A 10,190-nucleotide genomic window follows, 5' to 3' on the forward strand; every position below is an offset into this window, starting at 1 on the left:
ATTCAACAGTTCATGAAGATGGTGATAGAATACTTTATGCACATCCTATACTACATCCCAGGACACTGATGCAATGTGGAAGTTGCAAATATTAATCCAAATTTGTTTAACCTTTAGGGAATTAATGATAAGATGACGATAAGATGGTGTAATTGCTTTAGGTTGGTAATTTGCATAGTTTAAACAGGGCAGCCTCTAGATTTCAAATCAGTAGAATTAGCACATCATCTACTTTATAAAAGTGAAAGGTTCCATAAACTCACAAAGCACATTAATTGTGCAAGGATAGCACAAATTGCATTATTTTTGGCAGTCTTTCAAAAATTACCCTCTAAAAAACTCTATGTTTAATTTTGTTAAGTCTATATTAATTTCTTTTTTATATATATGCATAGATTTTAGTCCATTTTTTTCTTAGCAAAGAAGGAAATAAGGATGGGTACAGCCATTAAAGTGAAAAATATAATTTAAAAAAAAAAAAAAAAGAAAAAGAAAAAGAAAGAAGAGACTTCATGTGATTTTACAAGACAGATATTTCTGAAAATATTGCCCAGTATCTGAATAACTTTAGTATTTTTTGGGGTAACAATTTACACAATTGATGTGGAACATATTGTCTCCCCAAACTCACCTACAAGGTCTATTTATCCTCTAAGGCCTTACATCAAAGTAGGACCTTTCTAAAGTGTAACTTTGCATTTTTAAGATTGCATTTCTTGCATCTTCAAGAACCTCTGGAATAAAACAACAGAGCATAATAGTTTAGGAAGTCAGGTTTTATGAGGAATTAAGTTTAATGCATATATTCTTCAGTTTGAATACGTAAATTCAAACAATCTCATCTATCACAGCTATTTGTTAATTGTTCTGAGACTATCATCAGACACAGGGCTGTGAATCTGGCACATTTGAAAAGTCATTCTGGGAAGTTTCATTATTGTCACTTTGGGTTTTTTTGTAATGGTGGTGGTCAGTTTTGGGTTTGATGGGGTTTCCTTGTTTGTTTTCCTGTTTTTTTTTTTTTTTTGTTTTTCCTTTTTTTTCACCATCAAAGTTGTTTAAATCAGAGTATGCTGTTACTGAAACACCTGCAGCTCCAGACCTGGATGTCTAGTCATTACAAAAGTAATCAACCAAAACAGGACAAATAACAAGATCAGAAGTAGTTAAATAAAATTTTTCTGACAATTTACAATTGAATTATTATGATTTCATCTTTGATACTGCATTGAGACTAAATAACTCTCAAAGCAAATGAGGCATGAAATATTTTCAAAATTTCTGTATTCCCAAATATAGTAAAATTCAATACTTTATTTCAAGGTTAAGTACTGCCATGTGTTTCCAAAGTCCTGCATTATCTCTTTACTGTCTGGTACTTGTTCAAGAGACCTCATTTTAATGTTTTTTTTTTACAAAAAGGCTTTTTCTTCCATCCACCTTTTTAGCAGTGTTATGATTTGTTTAAGAAGTAACTTTTTAGAGAGGGATAAAGAGACCAAACAAAATAAATATTTCTGCACTTTGTTAAATGCAAATGAAAGATTTTTCTTAACCCATTTGTGTATATTTGTTTATATATGTCTATTAATGTCTATTAATGTATATTTATGTATATATGTTATATATATATGTAGAAATTTTGTGACAAAATATTGACTTCAAAATTCAAAATTCTCAGTTTTCTTTGTAATTACTGTGTTATAGAATTATCACTGTGGAAGTGAGGGGGGCAGTGATGAAAATCTTGAAAGCCATTAGCACAGTAGATCTTGATGGATCACAGTTGTCTGGAAAACACCACTGGAGGTCCAATCTCCCTGCTAAACCAGGGTCCCCCAGAGCATGTTTCTTGGGATTGTGGCCAGACAGCTTTTGAATACCTCCAGGGAAAGAGACATTAATTCCACAGCCTCTCTAGGCAATCTGTTCCAGTGCTCTGTTGCCCCAAGATAAAGCAATTCTTCCCCATTTTCAGGTGGAACTTCCTGTGTTCCAGTTCCTGCTCATTGCTTCTTTTCCTGTTGTGTGATACCACCAAGAAGAGCCTGCATCCACCCTCTTGAAACCCTGCAGGTTTATTTTTTCCACATGGTCAATTAATTTTGCCCATGACTGTCCCACCTCAGTGGTATCAGCACCCCCAATCAATACATCATCAATGTATTGATATACTTTGGCATCCCCATCTGGTCGTTTCCTTCAGCTCAAGAGCTTGGGCGTGATGGGCTGTAGTGAGCGAGTGAATGCTGGTCTCCCTGTGGGAGAGGAATAAAGGCGTACGTACTCCTTCCCACCTGAGAGTAAGACATTTTTTATCTCCCCCTCTAAAGGGAACCATTAAATCCATGTCCTGTACACTGACTCTAGCTAAAACAAGGTGTGCTTGCTCCTGACTGGTGGAAGTCAGTTTGGCTGTATTGGGTGCCACAGCAGTCAGGGGACCAATACTCGCATTCAAGCCACAGTCAGGCACCACCTCCTGTTCATTTTACTAATGGGCCACAGAGGTGAATTTTAGGAAGAGTGACTTTGAACAACTATTCTACTCTCCTTTAACTCTTGAATGACTTTAGCAATTCCGTCTCTGGTTCCTAGTGGCAGAGGATAAGACTTTACATTCAGTACCTTGACAGTGGTAGTGCAGGAGCATTTCGTAAAAGCCTTACTAAGAGCACAGGGGAACTGAATTTCTACTCCTTTCCCTTAGAATACACCTAGATTTCCCCTTCAGGAGGCCCAATCCCATAATATTCAAAGGGAAAGAAGGTAATACCATCATGGTCTCAGTGGGGTTATAACCAGGCAACCAACATTTTAAGTGAACCATCTGCTGTGGCTTAGAGCACCCAAACACATCAGTAAAATGTATCTGTTTTTTCAGGGACTATCCCACTTCATTTGTCAGTTTCCACATTCAGGGCAGAGGAAGGCTGCTGTGACTACTAAAAAGGTGACTGGAGATTGCAAGGAACCAAGGGGAAAAGTTACCAATGTATCCCCGTCTTTATTTTCAGTGAGTCTTCTAAGATCTTTCCATTGTCTGCACCCTGGCTCACCTACTGGGAACAGCACTGTGAAGGTTTCCCAACACACCAGAACCAGTACATACAGCTTCACTAATGGGGCTGTGGGGACTACCTACTGGCTGTGGAGAACTGAGGAAGGATAGTCTCTCTTCTGGGGACACTTTTTCACCAGAACTTGTAAATTCTGGAGGGGTTGTTTATCCACCAGATCCCAAGGCATACCCTTCTCCAATCCCTCCATCCAAAAGTAGTTCCTTGAGGATTCAACTCCCTGGTTCCAATCTCTGCACCAAGAAGCATTTTCCCTGATTTCCACCCTTTGGGCAGCAGTGTGATTCTTCACTTTACTTGCAACAATCCCATCTGTCAGCCATAAATTGGTAGCTCCTCTGCTATTTCCCCCATGTGAGGTGAGGTCCAGCTTGCCACCTGCCCACACAAGCAGCTTGAAGTCTATCTTGCAGTTGGGTTACAGAAACTTTGAATAAGTCAGGCAGTCATTTAATTAAGGGGGTCATTTTATCTGGGTTAGCAAACAATAAGATGGGAGAAGACTGATGGAATACAAGACATCTCTCATGTAGGAATCAGAGTCAAGCTGCCTTTTGCATACTCTCAATGGGTTTATCCAATGTTTGAATGGAAATAGATATGGATTCTCCCCTCTTCAAGGGGTCTAAATGATCTCCTTATTTTGTCTCCCACACTGATGGATGTGGTGACTTTTTTTAATATACTGGAATCTGTGTTCTCAACTAGATTGCAGTTGAGATAGAGACAGTGCCCTAGTATTATTTCATCCTCATTCTTCCATTGTATTGTAAAGTACATTTCAAGCCTGCAATTATCGAGAAATTTAGGAACATTCCTTTGACATAATGATGTTAAGGATATAGTCTTGAATCTCTGCAGCATTACAATAATGGTGTTTGATGTCTATTTGCTTTTCTTGGAAGTTTTTTTTGGTTGCTTGAGAAGATGGATAACTGGAGGCTGCTGGTGGTGGTCTTTCTTTTCCCTCCTCTGGATCCACTATTGGGAAACACTAAACTTGTATTTAGTGTAGTGACTGAGAGCTCTTGTTATTTAAGACTAGAAAAAATTGATTTATTTTAGTAGGCATGCTTTTAAAACAAGAACAGACACAATTCCTATTTAATTTCCTTTCTGTTGTTGTTGACAGTGGGATTTCTGTTTTTTCATTTGTTTGGTGTTTTTAGGGATCACAAACCTAGGCAAAGTGTCAAAAGAGATAGATGAGTCTTTACTGTTACACTAATGTGATTCTTTTTCTTTCAGGACAGAGCAATTTTCAGTCACCTTCCTTTAAGGACATTAAATACATGGTGACTTTTTAGAAGTTTCTCCTTATCTTTTGAAATGAGGAAGTAATTTCAAAGTAATTGCCTTTGCATGTTTTTGGTTTTTTTTTATTGTCTTCAATGTGTGACATTTAGGCATCTGTATCTTACTATTTTAAAATCTCCAATATCTCCAATAGGTAAAATTTTTGCTGCCACTAGTCCAGTTGTCTTTGTGTTTGGTCCTGACAGCATACAGCAACTTTAAGGGGTCAATTTGCTTTCTCTTTCAAATCGTCCATCTTTCCTAACTGGAGTCTAGGTGACAGTCTAGTCCAGTGACATCTAACTCAGCATCATAAGTTCTGCTGAACAGTTCAGGGATTTGTTCCCCTAAATTTATTAGATGTACCTGAGAATAACATCTTATATACTAAGGAGGAGTTCAGGATTGTTGCTTTATTTCTTGGAGAAATCATAAAAGAGAAATAGGAAGTTTTTCACATTTTGGTAATGAAAGGAATATATTACATGGCTTTAACTTATAGAAACAAACTTTTCTATCACTGCTCTTGGAAATAGGTGAATCTTGAAGTACACATACCAAAGACACAGTGTCCACATTCATCAAGTCATGCTTTAAAATTTTCCCCATACTTTCTATAGGAAATAATTTAGATTTAACAGCAAATAATAATTTTAATACATAGGATAAAGCTGAAATGACTGACTGACCTTGCAGCAAATAAATCTTCCTACCCAAACTCCTTTTTGTGTTTTCTCCTGAGTCCCCACCCTGTTACCCAGTCATTTTCTTATGTTTGAAGTTCGAAGTCCCCTTCTGTGTGAAGTTATCAAGTGTCCTCTTCAGCAGCATTTTTGAAGTCAGAGAAGACTTGAACCTACGTACTGCAAAGATTTAGAATTTGCAGGTGTTAATAATTTATTTATATTGATACTTTATGTTGCATAAAAAGATAAATCTATGCAGCTCATCAGACTCCTTTTTGAATAGAGATTCACTATGCAATGCATTTATTTGAGTGTGCAGTTCACAGTTAAATGTGATTTTCTGAAGGTTCATGGTAAAAGCAAGGTGGTGTTCTTAACAGTGAAATTTGGAACTTGTAGATAGTTCAAGAAACCAGTCTGAATGTTTTATATCAACCCATAGTGTAAAGAATTTTGAAAAAACTGAAACAGTAGGAGATTTCTGCTCAAAGTCTTTGTAGATACCTGTGTGTGTATATATAGAGATATGTATATGTTACATTGTCAACAATAACCTCCTACTTAGTTGAACACTTGGTTACAAAAAGATTTTTATCCTCAGTACAAGGCTGAAAACTAACTTGAGCTTTTTGCTTCAATGTGTTGAAGCAAAGATGGTACCAAATTTTCTGTACTGTGTATGATGCCAGTTTCTACTTGCTGCTTCTGCATTCTTACAGGGTATTCTGTAACAGACAGACTAATCCTTCCTTGGGCTCACTGTCTGCTCAGTGACCCCACACCTCATTCTGGCAGAAACCATAGGTTAGTTAGAGCCCATTCAGGAAAACAGAGGCTTGAACAATGGATAATGAAACCTCCTTGGGGTACAAGTCAGACGGAAAGACCAATGGGAACTTGTAAATGGGTCACATCCTTGTCTTTGTTCTTTAGTAATCCAGAGTGACCCTGTGGTTGCCAATAGGTAATGTTTTCTAAGGAGAAATTCTCTAAACTCCAATATGGGACCTCTATAGAGATCATTAACCCAAGTAGATCTTCATTATACATAACAGTAAGAGGCATTAGTCAGTAATATCAGCAGATGGTAATTCGCTGTTTTTATTCAATTAATGATTTTGCATTATGCAGAGGAATGAAATAATCATTGCTCTGCTTTTTCACAGTCATCCAGGTGCTTCTCCAGCCTCTCCCTGGAAAATTTACTTCAGCTGTGGTCCTGTTTTGAGACATGGTGTGTTAAATCCCAGTATCTACCTATCCGGGGCACTTAGAATATGTGAACATAGAAAGCTTTTCAATACTATGAAGATTCATAGATTAGACTGTTTCCAAAGGAATATGATTTGTAAGTGATAAACACTAAGATATGCATCTTTAAAAACATCAATTACTAAACTGAATCAATGCAGTGAAATTCTGCATCCTTTCTCCACTAGTAAGAATGATGATCATACCTACAGCCTAGCTTGCATCATTAATTTCTAGCTCTCAGTGTATAACCCTTTCTTCTTTCTGAGTTTGTTTTAAATAGACAGAAGGCCTTAAAAAAGTACCAATTTTTCCACGTACCAAAGAATAAAGGTCAATAGATACGGATGTAGAAATATCAAAAGACAATACAATTAGTCACTGAATGCTGGCCCACTTTACTGAAAATTACTATGGAATTTAAGATAACTTCTGAAGGATGTATTCCATTCAGGATTCTATTCCATATTTTCAGACTTTGTACCCTGTTCAGGTGCTATTTCACATTAGAAGTGCTATAAAACCTGTCAATGGTTTAGCAATTCTCTGAAAGAATGCTAGACCCTTCATTCTATGTTGGCTTATTGATTACATTTAAATTTCTTTCTAAATGGTTCTGAAAGTGCAGGAGTTATCATGATTGACAGTTGTCAGCATGATCAGTTATGCAACTGACCCTATATTATAAACATTGCTGCCTCTGTGTGCTCATGATACCAAAGGGTAAACCATAATAATAAAGGCTAAACCAAGCATTTCATTATAAGCACAATAGGCAGGCAATGTCATATGTTTTCTAATATTTAAAAATAATAATATAGTGAATATTCTTGTAATGGGTGCTAATACCTTTATTTTGAATCAGTTTTTCTGTTCCAGTCATAGTTGATATACTGATTCATCATATTTAGATTTCTTTTAAAAAATGAAAAAGCTATTTCATGTTACTAATATTTTTCTTGATGAAAAAATTATCATAAGTTTGACTTAAAAATATAAACTTGGTTATGTTTAATGTAATTTATTGGGTTTTTTAATTAAAAAAATAGTTTTTTCTTTGCCTTCCTGTGTTCTATATCTCCTTTCTGTTTAAAAACACTTCCTGCAAACTGCTATCCCTTTTTGCTCTTCTGAAATAAGTGCAGCCTCACAAACAGACATTTTATTCATAGCAACCATTTTTCAAATCTAGTATTTGATGAAAATTCTAATTAAAAATTTTGTGTCCTTTCAAGTTTTTCGTTGCCCTTGGACTTTAAGACACAAAAAGGGTAACATATTCATCTGGAGTAAAGAATAAAATAAAGAATAAAATAAAGATTGAACTACAAGTGGCACTTGAATTTTTAAAATTCTCTGCTGAAATTACTCTACCTTTGAGAAATAATACCCCTCTCAGATGTAACTTATAAAAAGTTGTATATTGAAAGATTTCTAGGCTTTATATAAATGTGGGGTCAGCATTTGAGAAACAGTCACCTCTGAAAGAGGGTAACTCAGCAGCAATCTAGCACAGATTGGGACAAAACTTAAAGAATAATCATAGCTATAAGAAGAAAGATTTATTGCAAGCATATATTTAGAAAAAAACTTTTGGTCTAATAAGAGCAGAAAAAAACTAAATCAGCAAAAACCGCTTCATAATCCTGTATTAAAAGACTTTTAATCTGAAAGTTGAAATGTCACACTGTAGGATAAAGAAAATTGATAGGATTACAGCATAAAAATTGGAGATGTAGAGTGGTAGGGAAAGGGTGAATACTTTAGAAGCTCAAGACACTGACAAGATGAGCTAATGAATCAGTGTATGTTTAGAAATCACAAACCCAGACTCTGTGACTGATTCATGTGACATTACAAGGACTGCTTAATACATTTGCTCTTTCTTACTGTTCAAAATGGAAATAAAATGCTTGTCTATCTTTCTAAAGCACTTCAGCTTCTGGATGACAGTGTTTGGGTTTGTATGCTGTTGTTAAAGCTGGAATATTTTATCAGCTATATTGCTATCTATAATGAGTGTAATGTACAAAAAAAGAAAAATTTATCTTTTTCCTTTGGCACAAGAAATGAAGTGTTATATTTGAGTAAGTATTTATGGTTTATATGCCAAGTAGCTCCGCATTTCCCTTTGTTTCTAATCATTTCTCAGAGAACAGTACATGAAATGCCAAATGAAAAGAATGGCAACAGACATGTAATTGTTCACTCATAGCTATGCTTGAAGCAATATATTCACTTGGCTGTATGAAGTCCTAATCAGTTTTGGGGGTTTTTTTGTGATTTCAAATTTGGTGCTTAACATCAAAAAATTATGATTTTTCTTTTTGCTTCTAAAGTTTGCAAAGCAAGAAAACAAACAAAACTGAAATCCTGGTTGTCTCTGTTCTCTCTCAGAGATCAAATGAAAGGAAGACCCTCCCATGTCCTGATCACTTCCTCTGCCCAATTTCAGTTCCCAGAGTTACCCAACTCGAAATGCAATAGAAGGAAATTGGAAACATGTCTCCCTTTTCACCAAAGGAAAGCCCCAAATTATTTGAATATTTCATATTAAAAATAACTACACCAGTTTTTGTTCTCACCCATTTATTTTCAATGACTACAGGTTCTCGAGTAAATGTGTACTTCTTCAATTACTGCATAAGCTCATGCAAACACACACTAGCTAAAACAAAAACAGAAAAGCAGTTTTTATGTATAAAAATTCAGAAGTGATTTAAAACAGCATCTCGTTTTCTGTGTAAGATTAGAGCATTCCCTATGCTGATAGATAAAATTTTTCTTAAAGACTTATTATCTTGGAGGTCTAACCATAAGAACCTTGACCAATGCTAACTTCCACAGCCAAAGAACCTGTGAAAGTCTAAACAGGCAAAGGAATCGTCTGCCATTAGAAAAGTTTAGAATTGCCCATCAAGAAACATTTCAAGTTATGCTACAGTGAAACAACAAAAAAAATAAGTCTCCTAATGGACTGCTTTACAGAAAACTGTCAATTAACAGCTTTTTTGGTTTTGGGTTGTTTTTTTTTGTTTGGTTGGTTTTTTTTCTGTTTTGTTTTTTTTTTTAAACTTCTTCTTTCCTATTAATGATTTTCTTTCTTTTAATGTCAAAACTGGATCCTGTGAAAGTAGCAGAACACCTCAATTTCACTGTGAGAAAAGGTAAATCTCAGCATCAAGGAGTAATTTTTAGATGCTATGGTAGGATTCAAATTCAAATTAAAACAAGCCTTGACTCCTGGTGACTGATAAAATAATGAAAATAGCACATAGTTTTAGCTACTTCAGCCACCCCAAAATATGACAAATATGAAGGTTTGCTAAGAATACATTAAAAATTTTAGTAGCATTAAGAGGCCAAAGTTATAAATAAAATAGACAGTGCTCAATTCAGACATAGTAGCTAACCTATTTTTAATGCATTACTATGTTTTGCCCTATATATTCCCCTTTGTTTCCCTGTTTCCTAAAAACGGACTAAAGAAACTGAACACATTTCTGTGTGCTTAGCTAATTTGTAACATCTATACAGACCCCTAACTTCTCACTGATAAGAGCTTGTAGAGATAATCCCAGTTTCTGTGGTTGCTCCAGCAGCTGCCAGAAAGATCCTTACAATATTTTCAGTGATGCTGGTGAGACATTTGACGCATTTTTTCTTTCCATCTGAAATGGAGTCTGTTCAGTCAGTTGTTTTTCATCCAGTTCTCTTTTTTATGTTAAATGTGTGCACCAGTGTGATCTTCTTCTGTCCAGCATCTTAAACTGCTTTTCCTAGCAGGCACTGCACTGTGACTACCTGGGACAATTTCCTTTCCCAGCAATGATCCCTCATGTTAACCATGGCAGGGAATTGTGCTGTGACCTCTGTG

This window comes from Chamaea fasciata, unplaced genomic scaffold, assembly GCF_029207755.1.
Source record: "Chamaea fasciata isolate MVZ Bird 193981 ecotype frontalis unplaced genomic scaffold, bChaFas1.0.hap1 SCAF_1, whole genome shotgun sequence".
NCBI classification, from domain to species: domain Eukaryota; kingdom Metazoa; phylum Chordata; class Aves; order Passeriformes; family Sylviidae; genus Chamaea; species Chamaea fasciata.